This window comes from Protopterus annectens, chromosome 9.part0 (assembly GCF_019279795.1).
Source record: "Protopterus annectens isolate FY-2018-M chromosome 9.part0, PAN1.0, whole genome shotgun sequence".
Taxonomy (NCBI): Eukaryota; Metazoa; Chordata; order Ceratodontiformes; family Protopteridae; genus Protopterus; species Protopterus annectens.
Window position 1 is genome coordinate 1,064,133,499 of NC_056743.1, and position 25,659 is coordinate 1,064,159,157.

The 25,659-nt window shown below is 40.2% G+C and overlaps 1 protein-coding gene across 2 annotated transcripts in view; it reads left to right on the forward strand.

Moving 5' to 3' along the window:
- TMEM106C (transmembrane protein 106C) overlaps nucleotides 1-25,659 on the forward strand; it is a 305,831-nt gene that overhangs the window by 93,703 nt on the left and 186,469 nt on the right. The window contains exon 1 of one of the 2 annotated variants that reach the window (XM_044083875.1): nucleotides 14,192-14,276. The exons of the other annotated variant lie outside the window; for it this stretch is intronic. The gene's annotated coding sequence lies outside the window, so the exon portion shown is untranslated. Of the gene's footprint in view, nucleotides 1-14,191; nucleotides 14,277-25,659 lie in introns of those variants that run through there. 2 annotated transcript variants of the gene reach the window in all.

A 25,659-nucleotide genomic window follows, 5' to 3' on the forward strand; every position in this document is an offset into this window, starting at 1 on the left:
TGACAGCATTACAAACATTTTAGGGACATACTTTGTACTTGTGCTTTTTGAAGCATTCTTTAATTACTGACTTTTGAGTATTTTAGGCTATTTCGTACAGAAGTTTCCCTAAAAATGCAAAACTTTGCCTCTGAGAAGGTGTCAGGGATCAGGACTCCACTTAAGCTTTTCCAAAGAATGAGAAAGAAAGTAAGTAACATAACTGCATTTTTTATTTTACTCATTTTTCATTTATGAGAGTGGTAGATGCCGTTTCTAAACTTACTGCAAAGTAAGAGAATCTTATAAAATAAATTCTAGTCTAAACAATATACTTGAGTAAGAGTTTACAGGTAAATCCACCTCAACCTTAGATATCTGAATTCAGAAAGGTTACCAGGAGGTTTACGCTTGGTATATACCTTGTAGTAACCATTTCTAATTCAGATAGCCCTAGCATGGTGCTGCACCGTGAAGATATGCAGGACTAATGTGAGCTGTCTCTCTCTGGCCTACCTCAAATGCTAATGGGGTATTCCAAAGGAGAGGCCTCTGTTAATTACCCATGTGCTCTTCTCCTGGAAATGCATGCAATGAGGCATTTATGCAGCAACCCTTGTTAATGAACACGGCTAAAAGCTCGTGTTCATTTTGTCCTGTTAGAGGTAATTGCTGGGAAGTTTAGCAGACAGGTAGTGTTGGGAGTATCTGTGTGTGTGTGTGTGTGTGTGTGTGTGTGTGTGTGTGTGTGTGTGTGTGTGTGTGTGTGTGTGTGTAAGTAAAAGTATGAGTGGTATGACTGGTATAAGGTGAATGTGTGTGTGTGTGTGTTCTATATATATTATATATATATATATGTATATATATATATATATATATATATATATATCTATATATATATATATATAAACACACACACACACACACATATATATATATATCTATAGATATATATCTATCTATATATCTATATCTATATATACATATATATATATATATATATATATATATATATATATATATATGCGTGTGTGTGTGTGTGTGTGTGTGTGTGTGTGTGCATATGAATGCGTGAATGTGTGTTGGGTGGGGGCTGCCACGTCTCCTCACTCCCTTAGAATAACAAGCAAATCTACAATATTAATAAGTGGGGAAACTAGACACCAGGGACACTCTTTATATCTGCTCCTTTCCATGAACAATTTACACATGAAAGGTTACCTAACTGAGTTTAACCTCTTGACAGTGCCTGTTATGTCAACAAGCTAGCAAATCAAGACAGCAACATAACTGCTTGCTTATTGACTGATTAACAATATATATTTAGAAATTAGTATATTCCTTATATTCCTTGCACTCCCACTTGGCTTACATATACTATTTCTGTGATCACTCTGTCATAGGGAAATGAGAACAGCCTGATCTTATAATATTGGACCATTTCCCAAGAAATCTATAACAGGTTGGAGCATTCATTCTATGAAAGTTAAAACAGGTTGCAAGTTTCCTGTTGTTCGCAGTTTGCTAAATCAAGGTTGCCTAGGTCATGCAGTAACTGCACTGCACTGTTAAGAGAGGAGGGAGAAGATGAATTTTTCTATATTTCTAACATCTTCTCCCCCATCTCTTGAGTTTGTACAATCTCATAGAAGATAAATCTGGAAATCCCTGCTGTAGGAGCTTGCCCCCACATTGGAGGTGGAGGTGATGCTTTCTCCCTTCAAAAACTGCTTTTTCATGCTTTCCTACTTCAGCAGTGTCACAGTTTTGAGACCAGGACCTCCTAAGGCTTTGGACTTTTTCCTTTGATTAATCACATGTTATGTAAATGATACATGATTGATCATAGTAGGCTCCTGAGTTCATCCATCCATGATACTGCTGGTCATTCTCTCACATCTTGAAGTCTTCAATTATATGACAAGATGGCCACTCGAGAAGCATTGAGTGTGACTTGTCAGTGTTGCCTTCAAATAAAAGCACTGTCCTCTTTTTCTTTTTGTCCCTTGCAAAGCCTTAGGTTTTGTGTGAATGGTTCTTTACTTATATGGTTGTTTTTTAACTTTATAATTTTGTATTTCAGTTCCTTTTATTTATTTATGTATTTGTTTCTGAGTATGTCAGTTTATTTCTGATGTTGGGGAGGGACTTTCTTTTCCTCTTACTGTTACATGTGATTTTTGACACCACTGTATTAATCACTTTAATGTTTTATACATTTTAACTTTTTTTCCCTTTGATGTTACTGGTGGTGTTCTTTTTAGTTGACCAGGCGCTTCCAGTTGATCGGCTAGCTCATCCCTCCCAGTCTCCCCCCCGCCCCAAAGGCCTGCCCCAATCCTTCTTCAACATATTTTATTAAAAAATAATAATAATTGCTTTTTAAAACTGTAGCAATCTGTTTGCTACAAATGTAGCAAACAGTTCATGCAGTTTAGCCCCTGATTGCATGGAGTGCTACAGTGCTCAGGTTTAGGGTAAAACAATTGTTTTACTTTTAAACTGTAACAAACTACTTGCTGCAGTATAGCAAGCAGTTGCTACAGTTTAGACCACACATGGAGAACTACAGCACCCAGGTGTGACTGCAAATGCAGTACTGGCTTTTAAAACTGCCCCAACTGGCTTTTAGAACTGCCCCTAACACTTTGCATCCAGGGTATTTGCCCCTCTCTCCCTCAGTCCACCTATGCTACCACCTCCCCTCACTAGCCCATTCCTTACCAGCAGTGAGAGCCCTATGGCCCATTTAATCATTAATTTGCTGAAGTTAGAGCCAGGTGGATAAGGGACAAGAACTATCATCTATCTGGTTGTGGATTTGATTTTTATTGTTTTAGTATTAAATATAGGTTTTTGGGCAGCACAAGGGTGCAGAGTATAGTGTGGTAACCTTACACCAAAAGGTTCCCTGATTCAGTACTTGGTTGGGGTGTCTTATAGGTTCATAGGTAGGTACTAGGCTATCAGCCCAAGGGCCTACGTAAGACTAGCAAATAAGGTTCCCTGGCTTACGCCACCCAAGAAAGTTATTTTCCTGTGCCACTGTCGAGCAGAGACAGAAAAGTGATCCCCGGGGTGTATTTCCTATTTCCCATCCACTCATCAAGATTTTTCTTGAAGAATGCTAATGAAGAACTTTGCTTGACATAGATGGCTAGCCTGTTCCAGAGTATGGGAACTCTCTGGGACAGGAATCTATCCCTCCAACATGGTCTGTTTATTGTGGTGACAAGGTTTAGGTCCCTAGAGTATGTAGCTCGGAGGGATTGGGATTTCTTTAGGTGTAGCATGTCCAACAGCTCTGGGTTTGACATAGCTTTATATGTTAGGCAGTGATCACCTCGGTGTAGGCGATATGCTACGGAGTAAAGCTGGCGTTTTTTGAGGCGGTCAGTGTAGGGCATTTGTTTGAGGCCAGTAACCCTCTTTTTGAGGTACTTCTGTGGCCTTTCCAGCTGCTGCAGATGTCTTGTGAGGTAGATTCCAAAAGGGGCATTGTACTCTATAATGGGTCTAATGAGTGTCGAGTAGAGAGGAACAATGACCTCTTTTTTCCTGGGTGAGAACCCTTTTATGATGAGGTGTGCCATGTAGAAGGACTTCCTGACTACTGTGGCGATGTGACTACCAAAGGAGAGACTACTGTCCACCTGGGTCCCAAGGACTCTTATCACACATTTGGTGTTAAGTAGATTGCTGCCTATGTGGTAGTTCATGGGTACAGAGTTTTTACCAAAGGGGATGACACTGCACTTTTTGCCATTGAGCTTGAGGCCATGGCTCTGACACCAGGCATTTGTTTCAGCGAGGCCCTTCTTTAGGCTGTACACATCATTTGGGAACTTGACTATAGCTCCTAGCTTGCAGTCATCTGTGAACCTTGTTAGCCAGAGGCCTTCTGTGTTAGCCTGTACTTCAGAGAAGTAGATACCAAACAGGAGAGTTCCCAGGATGGAACCCTGTGGTACTCCACTTGTCACTGCTTTGAGGTCAGATTTGGAGTCTGCAACTTTTACATTGTGGGTTCTGTCAGTGAGCCAGTTGGCAACTCATCTTGTGACATAGAGATTTATACCTAGTTTAGTGAGTTTAGCTATAATTCCAGAATGGGGGATGGTGGCAAAAGCCTTGGCGAGGTAAAGATAGGCTGTGTGAACCACCTTACCCTCATTTACGGCTTTGGTGACTGCCTCAAAGAAGTCGATCAGGTTCAGGAGCCATAATATGCCTTTTACAAACCTGAACTGGGTGAGATCCAGAGTTTGGAGGTTACCAATGTCTTTGTTTTTGAGTTTCATGATGATATGTTCCATGGCCATGCAGATCAGGCTCGTCAGGCTAATAGGTCGATAGTTGCCAGGATCAGTGGTGGCTCCCCCTTTGTGGAGTGGGATAACTGTTGCTGTGCACCATTCAGTGGGCACGAAGCCTGATGCAAGGCTATTATTGAACATGGTGCTTAAGTGGGGAGCCAGTTCGTTCTGAAGTTCGTGTAAAACGCAGCCTGGGATGTTGTCCAGTCCCATGGATGCTGTGTTTTTGGCTTTAGAGAGTACAGCTTTTACCTACATAGTTGTGATTACAGGGACTCTGCGTTCTTCCTGTATAGATATGGGCCCTTTAGAGGGTGAGGGGGGGGGGATAAAATTAGCACTGAACCTATCTGTCAGGATGTTGGCAATATCAGTTGGTTCTGTAATTTTCGTGCCTTTGTACTGTAATCTTCTGTGCAGAGTCTGCCTACATTCGTGTGGGTTTTGTCAGGGTGCTCCAGTTTCCTTCCACATTCCAAAGACATTCAATAGTTGGATTGGATACCCTAAACTGGCCATGTGTGTGGTGTGGAAGAAATACCATGGCAAGGCTGGCCATCTGATGATGTAAACTTTGGCTCTATATGATTGTCATTGTTGAAGTGATACCCTGAGGCCATGTACAAAAATGGGAAAAAGGGTTTGTGGATGGATGAATTAATTGTAGTTCTTTGTGTTTTGTTTACATTTTTATGTACTTTGGTGTCATATGGAGGTGTTAAATTGCAACCACTGTGGTACTTATGTTAAATGTCATGATCATTTCTATGTTTGTAACTAGAGCTGTCTAGCTGATACTGATAAAACAGAGTGTGAACAAGTTAGAGATCAGTTGCATATCATGTGTAGATAAATTTCTAATGATGTGTACAGAGTTTAGTTAGGATAATTAATTTAAGTTACTGTCATTATCTTGATGGGTGCACATATATATGTGTGTGTGTGTGTGTGTGTGTGTGTGTGTGCGTGAGTGCATGTGATACACACACACACACACACACACACACACACACACACACACACACACACACACACACACACACACACACACACACACACACACACACACACACACACACACACACACACACACAAATACTATATACATTAATTTCATCTGTTTAATTGAATGGACACAGGACTGGAGTGTGTATAAACACCATTTGGTCAGCAGAAACAGGTGGTCAACATGTGGAATACGCACATTTCTCATGTGGAGTAAAGGCCCTTTCCCTGGGGATTTTGTGATCTCAGAGTTAGCAGGGTGTATATAGAAGCAGCACACAGCTTGCCGTCCCCTGAAAAAACTCTTGTGTTTGGTTTTGCCTGAGGAAAGTTAATCCTCGTAGCATGCTCAGTAGCTGTTGATGTTTCATTTTTCTACATTTTGATGTCAACTTTATGGACATTGATCCTGTGTCCATTCAATTAAAAAGGACATATATATATATATATATATATATATATATATATATATATATATATATATATATATATATGTCTATATGTGTGTGTGTGTGTGTGTGTGTGTGTGTGTGTGTGTATAGATAGACATAGATATATAGATATATATATCTGAAGTACAGGCCAACACTAAGGGACTCTGGATAACAAAGTTTGCAGATGACAGCAAACTGGGAGCCATTATTGAATTCCCAAATGATGTAGATACTCAACAAAAGGGCCTTACAGTAACAGATGCTTGGTGCCAGAGCCATGGGCTCAAGCTCAATGCCAAGAAATGTATAGTTATTCCCTTTGGGAAAAAACATGTATCCGTGAATTACCATATAGGTGGCAGTACACTAAACACCGAAAGTTTGATAAGAGACTTAGGGACACAGGTGGACAGTGGTCTCACCTTCGATAACCACATTGCCACAACAGTCAGGAAATCCTTCTATGTGGCACACCTCATCACTAAGGGCTTTTCATCCAGAAAAAAGGAGGTCATTGTCCCACTGTACTCATCCCTCATTAGACCCATTATAGAATACAATGCTCGTTTGGTATGTACCTCTCAAGACATCTGCAACAACTGGAAAGGCCACAGAAATACCTCACTAAAAGAATCACAGGCCTAAAGCAGATGCCCTACGCTGACCGCCTTAAAAAACTCCAGCTATACTCTGTCACATATCGTCTACTCAGAGGCGATCTTTGCTTAACATACAAGGCCATGTCAAACCCAGAGCTGTTGGACATGCTACACTTAAAGAAATCCCAATCCCTCAGAGCCACACGCTCCAGGGATCTAAACCTTGTCATCACAATAAACAAAACATACTGGAAGGATAGGTTCCTGACCCAGAGACTCCCCAGACTCTGGAATAGATTGCCCATACATGTCAAGCAGAGTGCCTCTTTGGCCCTCTTCAAAAGGAACCTTGACGATTGGATGGGAGAAAGGAAATTCACCCCGGGGATCACCTCAGTCGCCCTGCTAGACAGGGTTCCAGGGAAGTAAATAGTGTGGGAAGCAATAGCCAGGGAATTGTTATGGCTAGGCTTATATAGGCCCTAGGGCTGATAGCCTAGTACCAACCTATGAACCTATATAGATATATATGGATATAAATGATGGAGATGATATTGTTCTCTTGGTCTCTAGCGACTGTGTAATATTTGGTATGCCATGGAGTGGTTCATTGCTGAGTGAAAGCAGATGGAATGAGAATCAGCATTGCTAACTCTGAGCTCATGACCCAGAAGACCTACGTGGCTTCACCCAGCTAATAAGCTTCATCAACAGAATCAATAAAAGCACTAACAAGCAACCCATGCTGGACTGGATATTGACAAACAAATCTCATAATATAAAATATTCTGGTTGCTTACCAGATACTATAAGTGACCGCTTCCCAACCTATGTAATCAGACAATAACATGCTTCACCCAGTCTATAAACAAGTACACAATTTAACTACATTTGACAAAGAAACATTTATTACAGCCCTGCCCTATTACAACTAGAATGTATTAAAAGTAATGCTCCTAAATGAAGCAATTACTCACTTCCATTACACTGTCCTAAAAATACTAAATGATTCAGCACCATTTAGGACAAGAAGGGTAAAATCTAACACAGAATCATGGCAAATAAAAGAGACCAAACATCTCATCCTGCAAAGACATAAAGCATGAAAAGAATGGTATAAGAATAAAACACAACATGCCTTTCAGAATTTTAGATATCTAAGAAACAGTACTAAGATCCTTGTTAAAGCTAACTAGAAATCATACTACAGTAATCTTCAAAAAAAGTACCAAAACAACACCAAGCTTTTTTGATCCTCTCTAAATAAACTATTACACCCTGGCCATACCACTACACCCCATCCTTCTACTTCAGACAACAGAGAGTCTATAATCACTTAGTTCAACATTCATTTTCTCCAGTGAGTTATATCACTACTCAGTGACCACCTCACTTCACCACTCCAACTTCCATCTGTTCTTGAGATTCACCACACTGCTTTTTAGTTTTCAGCCCATCCCAACATTGACCATAAAAAAATTACTAGCCACATTAAAAGCAACAACCTCAGCTGCCAATAACCTTACTACTGAGTTCCTCAAAATAGGTGCAGAAGCACTAGCCTTCCCTGTATTTGTTCTAATTAACAGGTCAATAACTGAAAACTATGTCCCTACCGTCAGGAAAAAAATCCATTATAATACCCCTCACAATGGAAGCACTTCAACAGAATTAACAAGCTATAGACCTATTGCTGTCCTATCACCCCTGTCTAAAATCCTCGAGAAATGTATTCAGTCCCAGCTGTTCCCACCAGGAAGAAATATAGAATTAACTCAAAAAACAAGCCACCATGGTGGAATCACAACACCAATAGACTGTATAACAGAAGGAAGAAAATCATGTCAAAAATTGGATGGTGCAGCACCCAGCAGGATAAAAGCACCCTTAATAAACTAAACAAACAACTCAGAGGACAAATAAAGTCTACCAAAGTCAAATGTGAGGTAAATTTGGTCTCCCAGGCCAAGGACAACCACAAGGCATTCTTCAGATATATCCACAACCTCAAAAGCAATACACATTTGTGTGCAGAGCTCATTGTTAATGGACCCACCTATACTGAGCCAAAAGATATAGCAAACCTCCTGGCCAACAAATTCAGCTCCAACTTTACCCCTGTCTCCCTCTCTCAACCATCAAATATAACGCCCCTCTACTATCACTAGGGAACAGATCCTTAATGCTCTCTCTAAGGCCAAGAACACTGCATGATTGGACCCAGATAATATCCTAAGATGCTTTTTAAATAGCATGAAACATGGCCTATCAGGCCCTCTGGAATTTCTATTTGTGCCTCATGAATGTAGAACAGCAACTGTCATCCTTCTGCACAAAGGTGGGCCATCTACAGACCCATAAGTCTCACTAGTCTCATCAGAAAAGCCATGGAAAGAATTATCATGGAAATGATTAATAATAACATAGAAAACCTACAGACACTGGATGCAAAACAATTTAATTTTGTCAGGGGCAGGTCATGCCTATTCAACCTGGTGAAGTTCTTTCAGGAGGTCATCAAAGCAATAGATGACAGCAAAATAGTTCACACTACCTACCTTGACCTGGCCAAGGCAATTGACAAAATACCCCACTCAAGCATTGTTGACAAAATCAAAAAGTTAGGAGCAAACCATTATGTTACCTAGTGGATAGCCATCTGGTTCACAGACAGGACTCAGGAAGTTAGAACTGGAGAGTCCACCTCTACCAAGAGTCCATTCACAAATAGAGTGCCTCAGAGATTGGTCCTGGGACCACTTCTTTTTGGCATTTACTTCTCTGAAGTCATGCCTAATGTCAATGGCCTCTGGCTGACTAAAATTGTGGATGATTACATAGGCTTGCCCTCCACGTCAGAGGTGCAGGAAGCGCTTACTCCCCCAAAAGTGAAGTTTAAAGGAGAAGAGAGAGCTTTGAAATTTGCTCTTTTCCTGTTTTTTCTGTCTTTTTTTTCATCTTGTTAGTAGTAGACATTATGGGTGCTGACATTTCAATAGGGAGCCAATGCCCTAGTTATTTCTTTTTTAACAAGGTTAAAGTGTTTTCTCTGAAATTCTGTATTCTGAGTTTCTGAAGTAAAATTTTATGGCTGACAGTCTCAAGGGCCTGGGTCATGTCAATAAATACTCCTGCTGTTATAAGACATTCATTTAGATTGCAGTAAATGGTGTTAGTGGCAGGCAGGAGAGCAGTGGTTTGAAAGGCATTCCAGAATGTATACTGACAATTATTAAGTAGATCATAGCTACTAATATGTTTGAGAATTTGGGTATATAAGAATTTCTTGAAATTTTAGTAATTAGATATAATTGGGTAGCAGTTTTTGAAATCCTTGGGAGAGGGGATCTTTGGAAGGAGAAAAACAAAAGCATGGTTAGCAGCTATGGGAAAAATGCCATTGGTGACAGGTTGAAGATATGGGTTAATCACTTGGCAATGTAATCCGCTGCTTTTCTAAGAAGATATACTAAACTTGTTTGAGGAATAATTTAGGTTTTGCAGAAGTTTTTTGTTTTTATTTTGCTGAGATTTCTGAGAAGTGGAATTTAGCTGTGCATTCTGTTATTAGCTGTTATATTGCTTTTCAGAAAAGTTTTGGTTTATTTATTTATTTTATTTATTTATTTCCAGTTTGATAACTGGGGATGTCCACTGGGCCCGAAGGCCCGTTTTCAGTGGAGGCCCGGGGAGAAAAGCTCCATATTGCAAACACATTGCACACTTAAACAATTTACAAACAAGTAAAATATAAATTTTTTATGCAATTGTATTGTTAGCACAGAAAAAATACACATATATTTAAAATGCAAAAGAAGTAAATCAGAAGAGAAGTGTTGGAAAGAGGAGGTGCAAGGAAATAAAGGAGAAGAAATGCCAGGAGGAGGAAAAAAGAACAATTAGACAAAGATTCATTTTATGTTTGTGGTCAAAGATACATTTTACGGTTGTGGTCAAAGATACAGTTGCAAGAAGAGGCATTATAGGCAGTAGGGAAGTGAAGATATAAAGAGTATTTACATAGAGTTTATACAGGGGGAAAAATGATAAAGAAGTTGAGGGTGGGGAGCTGAAGAAAGAGTTGGAAGAAGAGGGGCAGGAGGGAGAATAATGAAAAGGGGACATAATAGGATCTAGGTAGGAAGTATACAATTACATTTCCAGTTTTGGGAGAGGTGAGAATGGAGTAGAGATTTGAATTGTTCAGGGCTTGTAGTGATTCTTAGCAGGGGAGGAAGCAAGTTCCATTTTTTTGCTATAGTATAAGAAAGTAGAAGGTGGCCAGGGGGTTGTTTAGGTTTGTGCACTGAAAGAAGATTTTGGTGGGCTGATCTTAGGGGCCTGAGAGGAGTGTAGAAAGGCAAGATATTAGTGCAGGGCAAGCAGTGGGTTTAAAAATGAGTTTGTGGGCAGTAGTAAGTTGGAGGTAGTCAAGATGATTAGGGAGTTCTAGCCATTGAAGACTATGGAGGGAGATGCAATGGTGTGTAGAATGAGTAGAGTTAGTAGCGAATTTGGCGATTTTGTTGTAGCAACTTTCTAGTTTTGAGGAGATAGAAGCTGTGAGGTTGGTTAGAAGAGGAGCACCATACAATAGAGAAGGTAGAAGGAAGGTGGAGGTGAGGGTTTGTCTTCTAGTTAATGATAGAAAGGGAGCATTTCTATAAAGCATACCAAGCTTCTGATGTTTTTTTTTTATGTTTAGTTGAATATGAGTATTAAATTTCAGGTGTTCATCAATGGTAACACCAAGTAGTTTGGCACACGTAACAACTTCAATTGAGGAGTGGGTGAGGCTGGTGATCTTGAAAGAGTGCTTGTCAAGTGGGAGGGCTTTTGAGGGGGAGAAAAGAATGATATGGGATTTATTGGCATTAAGGGAGAGATGGTTTTGAAGCATCCAATTCTCTGTAGTTGCGAAGGCCAATTGGGTCTTGGCCTGGAGCTCGGGAAGGCTAGAGGCTGAGCAGACTAAAGTGGAGTCATCTGCATATTGCACTATTTGAGAGTTTGGAATTGCAGAGTGAAAATCATTGATGAAGACATTAAAGAGCATTGGTCCAAGAATAGAACTCTGTGGAACTCCAGTAGGGGTAGGAAGGAAGGTAGAGGTACCTGTTTGCCATTTCACAGCTTGGGATCTATCTGAGAGATAACTCTTTTGCCAATGGCTGCAGTCCTTTTTGTCTCACTCATAAAGCTTTAGCAGAGTTGGTAGCAGCTGTTCTGTTTGTTTTTTAAGGAGATGTATTTTTGCTGTAGGTAGTTATCAGAAGGAGTATGTGGCTATGTTTTCCAGGCTTTATATCTCTCTTTCATCATTGTCCTGATATGGGGCAGTGCTGTCTTATGAGCCTTCTTTTATTCATTGGAAATAGGGAATTTTGGACTCAAAACCAGGAAAAGAGCGAATCTCAGACATCACTCTTCTCGTTTAAACTTCACTTTGGGGGGGGTCAAGCCCTTCCTGCACCCCTGATGTGGACGGCAAGCCTCCCACATACCCTAAACGTATATAACAGACAAACTTATATAACGGTCTTCTGTATGGTCAGGAATGCTATACAGAGGGAACTAAGCCACAAAAGCCAGTACTAAGTTAATGGTTTGGCATTTTTGTTCTGGTAATGGTCTAGCAATCCTTATTTGGGGTGGATGTTCTATAGGACCAAGTGGAAATAACAGTATAATTGTCAGTGAAGTCAATAGGGAGTATTTGTATAGCATTACTTCTGTCTTTAATGTTGCTTATTATAAAGTCAAGTGCAGAGTTGATAGTCATTTGCTAATTTGGTCTGGTAGACTCTTTTTCCAATTGTTTCTGGTTGCATTGGAGCAGTGTTTTATGGAGCTGTTTTAAATCGCGGCTCATGATATTGATGACAAAGTCCCTGAGAACGATGGTGTTTTGGGGGGCAGCTGCTTGGAATGATGTGAAGGATAGTTTTCAGTATGATAATGAGAAAAGAAAGAGGGAGAACATAACTAGCTCGACTCAGAGATTGTTGTCCTTTCCAGCTTTAAGCAACAGGAGATCTAGTCGACTAAACTAAACAATCAGAAAGCTAAGTAAGAACGTTGCAAGCTTGTAAAAAAATAAGAATCCGGAGAGTGTTCCTCCTGAAAGATTGGGGTGAATGTGGAGTGTAATTAAGCCATTAAAACACTGAAGAAATGAGCAAGAGGAAATGTCTCTTAATTGTAGGTAAGGGTACAACTAGATGGTCAAAAACCTGAATCTGGAACAAGAATGTGTATGAGGGACATGGAGATACTTGTTCGTGGGAGGGTAGTGAGCATACAAATTCTATTTTTAGGGCAGGTAGGCATTCAGAATATAACTGGTGACTTTAATAGTGTGATTTGAGAACCAGAAGGAACAATAAATAATGAATAAAGGAGGACTGTGCAAACAGTGAACACCTGATAGAGCAAAGAAGCATTCATGGCTCTTTTACATCTACCTAAAGTTTAGTGCCATTTCACTGCATGCCTACAGAAACATAACCAGACAGAGAGAAGAATTTATGTATGGATAGTGTGAGGGCTGGTAATGTAGAGGTCACTGTGGTACAGCTAAGACTTTTTGAACTGTATACCAGTCTGTATAACAAATTCCATAATGTAGTCCATGTATTGTAGACCTCTACCACATACCTCACAACCTCTAAAACCGAGAAATCTGGACAAAGCCATATATAATGTGGGTCAAAGGCCCCAAAATGGGGACAATTTTTAAATATTGCTTTTACAAATATAGAAAGTTGACAGAATAACAGATTTTGCATTAGTATGAATTTTCTGAAGAGTATGAAGTCTGTAACTCAAACATCTGTCATTATTTTCTGATTTCAGTCCTCAATAATTTGCCAGTGATTTGCCAGACAACCACAATTTTAAGAGGAGCAGACCACAAATATGAGGCAAAAATCTGGACATTCTGCAAAAGACTATATAGCTCAGAGATATTCTTTACCACCTTGATGGACAGAACATGTTTCTGACAACATGTGTATACTGACTGACAAATTGATTTGAACACGTACTACCTCTGTATTTGTTTCAGCCTTGTGTCCTGGGTCGAAACTGGAAAGGGTTCTTTGAACAGTCAACTTACCCAGTTATTATATGTCAAAACTGAAAAAACCCCCACTAGGCTACCAGTTATTCGAGAGGTAAATTACCAAAATGTGTGTTTGTGTGTGTGTGTGTGTGTGTGTGTGTGTGTGAATATATATATATATATATATATATATATATATATATATATATATATATATATATATATATATATATATATATATATTGTATTCTACCACATAATAATATTTTGAGAAATGAGCTTAGAGAAATGAGCTTACAGAGGCTATGTCCGTGATGACCAGCTGGGGAGCTACTTCACAGACAGATTGGGATAGTGTAGTTGAACAGATAACACTATGGCAACTGAGCTATAATGTGACAATGTGCAAGGTAGTGCACTTTGAATAGCAAAAATCTGTGTGTGTTTATTCTAGGAAATGTGCTGCACTGTGTGTCTGTTGAGATGGATTCACAATTAAGACTTATAACAAGTGCACTGGTCCCTAAAAGTTTGGAAGACTTGAAAATGAAGTGACTAACATGCTTCTTTGCATTGGCAGGGGTGCTGATTTAGAAAGGCACACATGGTTTGTTTGATATATAGGACTTTGGTGAAATTTAATTTGTAGTTCTCTGTATTGTTTGGGAGATGAGATCTGGAAAATTGTAGTAGTTCTGTGAATACTCATCTGTTCGACATTGCTGCTTTAAGAAGTTGTTACATATTCTGTGGAGAGGAATGCTTTCTCCTTATGCAAATTAAATTACCTCCTCCCCCTGTAAGACTCATCTATTCACAAAGAAAGCTGTCCCTGAATTTGAAGATGAAATTCATTAAACAGGAAGCCAGGCAGTTACTTGTAAGTCAGTTTCATAATTCACAGTTAAATGTAGTATGTTACTGTTTAGGTGGCTTTGGAGAAGTTGTTTATTTAGTTATATTTGGTAACTACTGCAATACAGCATCCAGGTGCAATGAACTGAGGAATGATGAACAAATGTGAGGGTAAATGCTGAGAAGTTTTTAATGCAATGGCGCTATTATGTCAGACTCGTACCTGTGAAAAGAAGGCTAAGTATTTGACATATAAAAGGATGGGAGTGAACAAAAGACAGACTTGTGTTTGTGAGTATTTCTCTGAGGTTTAGCTTGCAGCACTAAGGTCAGAGGACACATTGGGGGAGGTCCCTTGTTATTTGTGAATAGGAATTGTTTGGGAAGATGTGGAAATGAATGATTAATGGTCTTGTGAACGTATAATTTCTCAGAAAGTTACGGATGAAGCAGAGGTTCACAGTTTACATTAAGTGAAATTCAGTTTTCCTTAAGAATTATTACTAAAGATCCTGCTTAGATTTTTTATTTGTGTTTTCTGTAAGTTGCATGTGAACTTGCAGATTTTGCAAGCTGTTTATAATGTCTGCATTACTTTACAAGGTGCAGAAAAAGATACATTGGAGAGGCAGAGTTTTGATTTGTACATTAGTTGAGTTTCAGCCTTACAGAAATTTGGAATGTCCCCGATACATTGCCCTGTTAAATGTTTGCTATACAAAGTGTCTTGGTTGATGGTCATATCGGTGACATCAGTATTGTATCTTCACACATGATGCAGTGCTCAGAGGTTACACTGGTGAAGAAGTAAGTGGAACTCTGTTCTAGCTCCTGCAACAACTTTTCCCACTGAATGCTGTTAGAGAATGCCTCAGCCTCACACATAATGCAGTGCTCAGAGGTTACACTGGTGAAGAAGTAAGTGGAACTCTGTTCTAGCTCCTGCAACAACTTTTCCCACTGAATGCTGTTAGAGAATGCCTCAGCCTCACACATAATGCAGTGCTCAGAGGTTACACTGGTGAAGAAGTAAGTGGAACTCTGTTCTAGCTCCTGCAACAACTTTTCCCACTGAATGCTGTTAGAGAATGCCTCAGCCTTACCATGAATATCTTATCTGTTATATCAATGGATATTACTTTTGATCCATGGTTTCACATTTGGCACCCTAAGTAATCACTTCTGACGTTACAAGTTTGGGAATAAGAACTTGTAAAATAAATGTTACATAACAGGACAATTAACAAAATACTGAGGGTTATGCTACTCAACACCAGGAGTTTAAATCTCAAAATGCACGCACTCGAAGTACTCCTCAGTATGGAGAACGGCGACATATGTGCAGTAAATGAAACCTGGTTCAAGGCTACAGAGAGCACCCCAGCACTACCGGGCTACAACTCTTAACACACGTTTTGGCCACAGAACACGGACCGAAACCTAAAAAGAGGGGGGGGTGTATCCATATTCATCAAGGATACTTACACCTCCAGGTTAGTGGCGCAGCATGATACCTCTGAGATCATCCATATGCAACTAACATCGGACAAATCTGCAATGCAAATTGTGGCTTGCTACAGATCACCCTCCATGACCCAGGACCACCACTCCACCTTTCTGGAGACACTTGGAAAACTTGAAGGTCCTACCGAACACCCTGATATTGGGCGATTTCAATTGCCCTACCATTAACTGGGAAAATTACTCGAGTACAAACTCCCAGGCCAGTGCTTTCTGGAATTCATCAACTCAAATGCCCTGGATCAGCTGGTAAACTCCCTTACCAGAGGTGAAAACATATTGAACCTGGTCATGCCCAACATGGGCGACAGCTGTTCCACACTAGAGGTCACTGGTTAGATCACACCATAAACTAATCACTCTGGATGTCCACACCCCACCACCACCCCCTAACTAAGGAAACCACAGTAAAAAAACTTTTCTAAAGCAAACTTCACCTTACTTAAGACAGAGGCGGTAAATTTCACAGCCCCCATGCTAAAGGATAACACTGCCCAAAATGCAGAAACCTTTACAAATGCACTCTGTGGGCACCTACAAGGATGCATGGATCGTGCCATCCCTAGCAAAACCAGGACTCACTCCTCTAAGAAAAGGAAACCAGTCTGGTGGACCCCTGCCATAAACAGGCTATACAATAGAAGGAGGAAACTAGTTCAGAAAAAAAGCAAATCTCAAGTAGGAAAGGCATCCCTGATCAGTATCAGTAAGAAACTAAGGTCCCTTATAAAATCATCCAAGGCTAACTTCGAAAGAAAAATAGCCAAGGATTCAAAAGATAACCACAAGGCCTTCTTTAGCTATGTCAAGAATCTAAGTGGCAACTCGCAGATATGCACTGAGCTAGTGCAAAATAGCACAAAATATACTGAACCTACTGATATTGCTAATATCCTGGCAGATAGATTCAGTGCAGACGTCACCCCCCCCCACCTCCAAAAGGGCCAACAACAATACTGGAAAAGTGTAGTGTCCTGGAAATCACAGATGCACCGGTGAAAACAGCCCTTTCAAAAGCCAAAAACACAGCATCAATGGGGCCAGATGGTGTCCCAGGCTGCGTCTTGCACGAACTACAGAATGAACTAACCACCCACCTAAATACACTGTTCAACCCCAGCTTCTCCACAGGCTATGTGCCCATAGAAAGGCACACAGCAACAGTTATTCTGCTCCACAAAGGAGGGGCCACAACTGATCCTGGTAACTATCGCCCCATAAGCCTGACTAGCCTGGTCTGCAAGGCTATGGAGGGCATCATCATGGAACTCATTAACAAAAACATTGGGAACGTCCAAACACTTGACCTGACCCAGTTTGGCTTTGCTAAGGGCAAATCATGCCTACTAAACCTGATTGACTTCTTCGAGACAGTCACCAAGGCCATAGACAAGAGAAGAGTGGTTCACACAGCCTACCTTGACCTCACCAAGGCTTTCGACACCATTCCACACTCTGGTATTACAGAAAAACTCACCAGCCTGAACATAAACCCCTATGTCCCGAGATGGGTTGCCAACTGGCTTACAGACAGAACTCACATGGTAAGAATAGCGGGCTCCAGGTCAGACTCTAAACCAGTCACAAGTGGTGTCCCACAAGACTCAGTCCTGGGACCCCTACTGTTCAGCATATACTTCTCAGAAGTACAGGCAAACACAGGAGGACTATGGCTAACCAAGTTCGCTGATGACTGCAAACTGGGAGCCATAATTGATTCTCCAGCTGACACGGACATCCTCCAAAAGGACCTTACTGAGACGGACACTTGGTGTCAAAGTCATGGCCTTAAGCTAAATGCCAAAAAATGTATAGTCATCCCGTTTAGGAAAAACAAAACACCCACGAATTATCACATAGGTGGAAGACCCCTTAATACAGAAGAGGTAATAAGAGATCTGGAGACCCAGGTAGATACTAATCTCTCCTTTGACAATCATATTGCCAAAGTAGTTAGGAAATCCTTCTATGTGAGCCATCTAATTACTAAAATGGTTTGCATCTAGAAATAAAGAGGTTATAGTGCTCCTCTACTCATCACTCATCAGACCCATCATACAGTACAATGCCCCATTTTGGATGTACCTCACAAGACAATTCCAACAGCTGGAAAGACCACAAAAGTACATCACCAAGAGGATTACTGGCCTCAAACATATGTCCTATGCAGTCTGATTGAAAAAACTCTGGCTGTACTCGGTGGCATATCGCTTACTCAGAGGTGATCTCTGCCTGACCTACAAAGACACGTCCAACTCAGAATTGATGGACATGCTCCACCTAAAGAAATCCAAGTCACTGTGAGACACGCACTCTAGTGAACTAAATCTCGCCACAACAATAAATAGAACATGCTGGAGGGATAGATTCCTGTCACAGAAACTCCCCATGCTTAGGAACAAAATTCCTAACTACATTAGGCAGAGCCCCTCACTAACACTCTTCAAGAGAAACCTTGACGAGTGGAGGGGTAACAAAATACACTCCTGGGATCACTTCATTGACTCTGCTTGACAGAGGCTTAGTTAATTAATCGATGGGGCGGTGAAAGCTGACACACTCTGGCTAGGCTTATAAATGCCCTCGGGCAGATAGCCTAGTACCTACCTATGAACCTATAAAGGCCATAGGCATTATGAGAACCAAACCCAGTGCTGTGACATTTACCCAGCTCTTCCACAGGCTCCAACTAATTTGTTGCATTATAAAAAAGGGATCCAGCATCTGCATCCACAAGCCAGCTTTCCAGTTTCCTAGGGCTGACTGTCTTAAACCACCTTGCCAGTTTCAATCTATCGTGAAATCTGAAATACATAGTTTAGTTCAGCCACTTGTTTGCCTTCAGCATACTGGGAATGACAGAGCAAGATGCAGAAGACAGGAAGAAATGGAAACAGTTGATCTGCTGTGGTGACCCCTAACGGGAGCAGCCAAAAGAAGAAGAAGAAGATGTTCAGTGGAGCTAATGTTTGTGATTTGAAACTGTATTGAGGGGGAGTATTAAACTTTTGTTTGCTCCAACTTTTTTTTTGTTTGCTCCAACTTTTTTCTGTGGCATAACGTAATGATGACCGCTTGCAGCAGTCTCTTCATTTACCATGTGATAAGTCCCTTTTATAAGTTATACTTTCATTCCACATCCACCCCCCCCCCATTGTGTTGATAAGAGTAACCGTTTTAGAGGATCCTATGTTAAAATACTAGCTGCCCTGTTTGTGTCCTGTTTTCTTGACGTACGTTATCATCTCAGAGAGAATACAAAAAACATGGTTTATTTATTTGGTGAAGAGTGGAAATGATAGCGCTGATTAATTGGACTTAACTGTATGATTTTGAACTTCCTGTCTGATGTATTTACAGCAAATACATAAAAGCAGTGGTGTGTGTGTGCGTGCCTCTTCATACTGAGGCTGCAGCTAGTTTTGTAATACCAGACCAAATGTTCTTCCTGATCAGAAGTATAAGCCACTGCTTTTCATGTAGTCTGGTGTAATTTATGGGTTTGATAAAGATACAGAGATATGGGTAGAAGACTGGAGGGAAAATATTTAAACTAGTTAGCAGTGAATCTTCAGTAGTGAAAAAAAGAATAGAGCAGAAGCTGGATGTACATGGCAAAAACTTGACCACCCTGACTGCCAGATGAATACAGGACAGAATACACTGCGTTATTTTTATGAGCCTTCCTCAGGTTACATTTCAGTAACTTAGAGGGCTGATAATTGCTGGAAGAGTACTTGCCAATGTATAGTGCTATTTTATTGTCTTGGGTTTGTATGAGACATGATTGCCTATGTTGTCTAACTGTATGGTTGCCCATAAATTCAGCAGTTTCCCCTCATCCTTTTAACACTGACATTATTTTGATCCCTGTTCTCTTGCTCTGTAGCTCCTTCACCTTCCTCCTCGTCTCCTATGTATATTCTACTCTATATGTTGTACCTTAATTTGTTACTGCATACATTTCTGTTCAAATTACTGCATACCTTTATACCAGTATTCATAACTATTGCATTTTATGACTACTTTTTACAACACGTTTCATGTTTGAGAAAATGTAATGGTTCAGTGGGGTTTACCTGATGCCAATTGTGTAAAAAGACTGGAGTAGCTAAAGAAATGGGCAACTTACATCCAGGCTAACAACTTTGCAGCTAGATAGATGGCTTACCGACACTTGTGTGAGTGTGTGAGTGTGTGAGTGTGTTTGGTGGGGGGATTTATAGAGTGTTAGTTGACCATGTATTCTTGGACTGTGTGGTAGGTAGGATTGCTTACCTGAATAGTGAAGCCATGGTGTAAGGTACCTGAGCTGATGGAGAACATTAACGTATGAAATTTGATATGCTTCACTGTCAGCCTTTGGCTAAATGTTTCTATACAGATCACAGCATTTGGTGAGTCAAGTGCCACTACATATTTTCTTGCTTGCCCTTCCTTACTTTTTGGGCCCTTTTTAGTAAAAAGCTTGTAAACTTTTTTATTAAACCACAGCCCAAATAAATTTAGCTTCTCCAATGTGAGGTTACCATCGGGTAATGGGATGGGAGCTACGTGCATAGACTTTAATAGGGCAACTTAGTGCATGCGCAGTGTTGCACCTATTAAAGTCTATGGATACAACAGACTCTTTTCCTCTGCCTATGTCACTGAAGTTGAGTTCCATGTTTTTCCTCAGTGATATCAGTACAAGGAAATGGCATATTTTAAAATTAATTTTATATGTAAATAAGATGCCAAAAGCATTTCCTAATGGGGAAAGTGCTATTCGATAGTTTTATATACTGCATGCTGTAGTGTTGTTTTAAAACATTGGCAAATCACTTTAATGATAAACTGCCACTTATGAAGTGCTTTGTGATAGGAGCTCTGAGATGTAAGAATATTGGCTTAGTTACTTCTGCAGCCCTTCAATGTCAGAGTTCTTGAATGTTCCCTCTATGATACTTCTGCATCAGACTTTGATGGCTTAATAAGCGCAGCATCTCCCCTGACTCTATGGAGATGTTCCAACTTTGAGCTGTTATATCTGCTGGCCTTGTAAATATAATTTCTGCTGGCTGGTCACCTGTTACATATGTATGCATCCCATGAAATATGCTACCATACCTTTAGGTACCTATACATCTACATATATTTATTGTATAGAGTTTTCTCACTGACCTACAGGTCTTTATCACGTAGCCATCTCCAGATGCAAGGAGTAAAACTTCATTAAAAAAAAAAACTTTTAACAAAATGTGATAAATTGTCTCACGGGAAGTAAAATCAATATTGCAGCAAATGGTAACAAATTCAGAGAAATTATTTTTTGGAAGCAGGGAATTTGCCCTCCCTGGCAACAACTCAGGATTCAAGTAACATACTGGGCATCATCTAGACTGATAAGGGAAAGGGGACTTACTGGCCAAGAGCAAGAGTTCCTGTCTTGGTTGGGAAGCAGCATTTACTTCCCTCCTGGTTTGGACTTTGGAACAGGACATGCAGAAATGGAATACAGTTAATGTATAGGCTAGACTTCCTTGTTGAGGATGTGTGTGTTTAGAAGCATGCATGACGTGTTACAGATCGGGCATAAGTGAAATTAAAGCTTAGAGGTAGATAGCAAACTGCTATGGGGTAGCATTGGCTTATTACAATTGCACCCTGTCCTTGATGCTATTAATTCCACTGTTTCCCTTTATATTACAAGTGACTGCTGGAAGGATGTCAAAAGCATAAGTTAGCTGCAAGAAAGTAGAATATGCACTGTTTTACCTGTAAACATACTTGCATTGCAGACATGCAACACATTTACTTTCACTTCATTGCATTTGACGTAGTGGTTAGGCAAACGTCAACAACGTGAGATTAAGTGAGTCAGTAGTTGCATTAGTGTGCTCATTTACATACTGGCAAGGACATATTAGATTTGGGAAAGGGTCTGTCTGTGCATTTTAGTCGCAGAGGAAAGAAAAGGAGAGTAAAACTTGTATCACTGGTGAAATACATGGAATAATTTATCAGGCATAAGAGTGTCTGCATTCTGAGAGAAGTAACTTAAGGGGTAACATAGCACATTTAGGATACAGGGGAGGATTTTAGGGGTTATGGTGGGATAGTATTCCTCTAGAAAACAGGAGACCATAAATGGGATATTAGCATGTACTATTTAAAAGTTTGCCTTTTAGAGCTCATAACAGGTTTATGATAGAAATTGCCCAGACTTAAAAGATGATACTTTTGGCAGGAGCATTTATTGAAGTCTTTTAAAAGGATAATTTACTCAAGAAATCTCTGTGCATTTTATGATACTCTGGAGATGACGCAGTTAACCCTCAATGTGCCCAAATAACATGAGGGGAAAGTGACAGCAGGTGTCTCTTCACTTGGCCCATCTACCTGGAATTTTGTCCCTCCTATGTTATAAAATCCTACTTGATCAGAAACAGCTAATGTAGTTCTAACACAATGTCCAGGCTTTATTTTTATTTTACATTACCCTACTAATAATTCTACCCAAGTGCATGATGTATTAATACAGCAACTTAATATATCTGCTGTTTAAAGTAATACGTTGCTATCTTTATTTTATTTTGTTAGCCACATTAATCATAATGGGAAGAGCCCATATTCAGTTTGTACCCAAAAGGCAGTTAATTTAAATTTACAGTGCAGAAGACATTTAAATAGTATCATAAGAGGTATAGTGTATAAACAGAAGCATGAATAAATGATTATACAGTGCTGCAAACATAACCATCAGTAACATAAATTAAGGTTGGCTAGGACTGGGGCATGCTCATGTTTTGTGCCCCTTGTAGCTGCTGCTAATCATTTGACTTAGTGTCTGACTTCACATTGCTCACGTGTTTTGCCGTAACTCCTTCCAGATGATCCTGGACATAGCCCTTCACAGTGTGGACTCCATAACACCTTAGGAAATGGTCCTGGTGGTACTCATTATTAGAACAGGCACAATGAGAGCTCTGTTGGGTGGGCAGTAAAAGTCTTGGGGAAAGAGGAGTCGTACTCCAGCTGTTATGAGAGAGAGAGAGAGAGAGAGAGAGAGAGAGAGATGAGCTCCACCTCTTTTTTTCATTGTTGGCTAGTGAACATGTGTGGTACAACTACTGGCCCTAGCAGAAGGTTATACGTGTGGAATTAGGCTCCTCTTTCCCACCCATAAGATAAGAGAGCAGCCTCCCAGCACATCATCTAATTTATTTACTTACTTACTTTAATTAATGTTGGTTACTGGGGTAGAGCAAGGATCAAATCTGATCGTTTGCTGGCTCAGCCCTGTTCATATATAGCATGGCCACACCCCCATTCCTATACAACCAATCCCATTCTCCTACTCATTAAATGCTAACTACCCAAGCTCACCACTTATAGATACTCATTTCTTCAATAAGTACTTAATCAGTTTACAAACTCAATATCCCAACTTACTACAAAACCTTGCAGAACCTCCCCACTATCATCCTCTTTAAGATACCTTACCCCAATTACTTATTTACCTAACCGTTCACTATGACCATTACACCCAGATCCAAATACCCAGTACTATTCCTCTTAATTGCCATCCTACCTTTTACTATCTATAACCTATGTCCTAACTAAATATGAACATCTTACCTTGACCAACTTCAACCAGTCCCTTAAACAATCAAGCCTGACAGACCTATCACCTTACCTAAACTATATTAAGATTACCTCTACACCCTCCTATTTAGTGCCAAAGTTTCATTGTTTAGTCCACATTAACTATAACCAACCCAAGAAAACAAAATACCCTGTAAATTCCTAAATATCATACACAGGATTAAAAATGCTAAACTTTTAGATGGTGACATCCATCCAAACCCTGGCCCCAACACCACAACCACCACTAACCCTCCTAAACCAAATCCCTCTACTTCTCAAACCATCACTAAAGCATCAAACTCTCTCCTTATAGCTCACCTCAATATACAGAGCCTAAACAATAAAGTTGCCTACCTCCATGCCCTCTTCGATGTCCACTCCATCCACTCCGACATCCTTTGCCTAACAGAAACCTGGTTAAAACCTGCAGCACAGGACAATGAAATCACCCCACCAGGATACAATATCCTGAGATTAGATCGAATAACCAAAAAGGGCGGGGGGTGTAGCAATATTATATAAAGCAGAGTTGCAATTAACACCAATAAATGTGCAACCACCTTCTGTTAGCACTGAAATCCTTATTTCTAAACTCCAAATCAACACTTATAAATCCATCTATATAATATGTGCCTACCTCCCTCCTGGTAACAATATAAACACCCTTGAAAATATTCTTTCCTGGCTGTCAGCTAACTACCCACAAGAAACCATTATCTTGGGTGACTTTAATATTGACTGGAATACCTGCATCTCAGGCAGCCAGACTACCCACATAAACCTTTACTGTTTTTCCCAAACTATAACCTCCCCCACCAGGATCCATAAACCTAACAACAAAGAAACTACTCTAGACTGGATACTGACAGATAGTCACCCCCTCTCTTATGAAGCAGGATTCCTTCCTGATGATGTCAGTGACCACTCACTGACCTACATAATCAGGCAAAAGATCAATGCTCATAAACCAACCTTATATAAAACCACTCGATCCAACAAAAACTTTAACCCTATTAACTTCTAAACTGAACTGAAAGCATGTGACTGGTCACCCCTAAGACACCTCCAATTAGACGAAGCAGTATCCTACTTTATTGCCAAATTCTTAGAAATCCTGGACTATCATGCCCCATCCGCTCAATGAGAAATAGGACTAAAATTGCTCCATGGCTAACAAAAGAGACAAGGCACAAAATTATACTAAGAAATAAAATCTGGGCCAAATGGTAAGCAACTAAAAACCCAGCTGATCATCTAACATTTACACAGCTGAGAAATGCTACCAAAAAATCTATACTTCTAGATAAAAGAAACTTCGACCACAACAACCAGCAAACCCACCAATAAAACCTCAAAAGTTCTGGGCAAGCATAAACAGAGTCCTCCACCCAGGTCAGTCCAAAACTCCCACCCCAACAGGATCCACCTATGAAACTCCTAAGCATATTGCTAATGCCTTTAATACCTTCTTTACTGATGCAGTCCAGACTCTCACCAGTTCACTACCTCCTGTTAGTACAAGTTTGTCATCCTCCTTGACAACTTTAACCCCCTCATTTAATTTACAACCAGTCCCAACATCCCTTATCTGCACTTTTCTTCATAAACTGAAACCTTGCACCCCCACAGCTGACCTTCTACCAGCAGAATATCTACAGATAGCCGCAGCAGTAATAGCCTTTCCTATTTCCATCCTTCTAAATAGAACCATTACTGAAGGAATGATCCCATCTACCTGGAAAGTCTCCCACATTATTCTACTCCACAAAGGGGGCAACTCAACTGAACTCTCAAACTACCGCCCAATAGCTCTACTCTCTCCTTTAGCTAAAATTATGGAAAAATGTATCCACCGCCAGCTACTAGACCACCTACTGCAAAATAACTTACTAGCTAACAGCCAGCACGGCTTTAGGTCTCACCATAGTACCACCACAGCCATCTTATCCTTTTCTGACTGTATTAACAATAACCGAAACAACAATACCTTATCCTCAGCACTCTTTATTGACCTATCAAAAGCCTTTGATATGGTCAACCATCAACTTCTTTTGAATATACTTAAGTCTCTCTCACTAGATACACAGGCTTTACAGTGGTTTAAATCCTACCTTGAAAATAGACAACAGACTGTGCTTTGGGAAAATAATCTATCCTCTCACCTTCCTATTACCCTAGGAGTCCCTCAAGGTTCAATCCTGGGCCTTCTCCTTTTCTCAGTTTTCATCAATGATATTAATCTGATCATTCATCAAGCT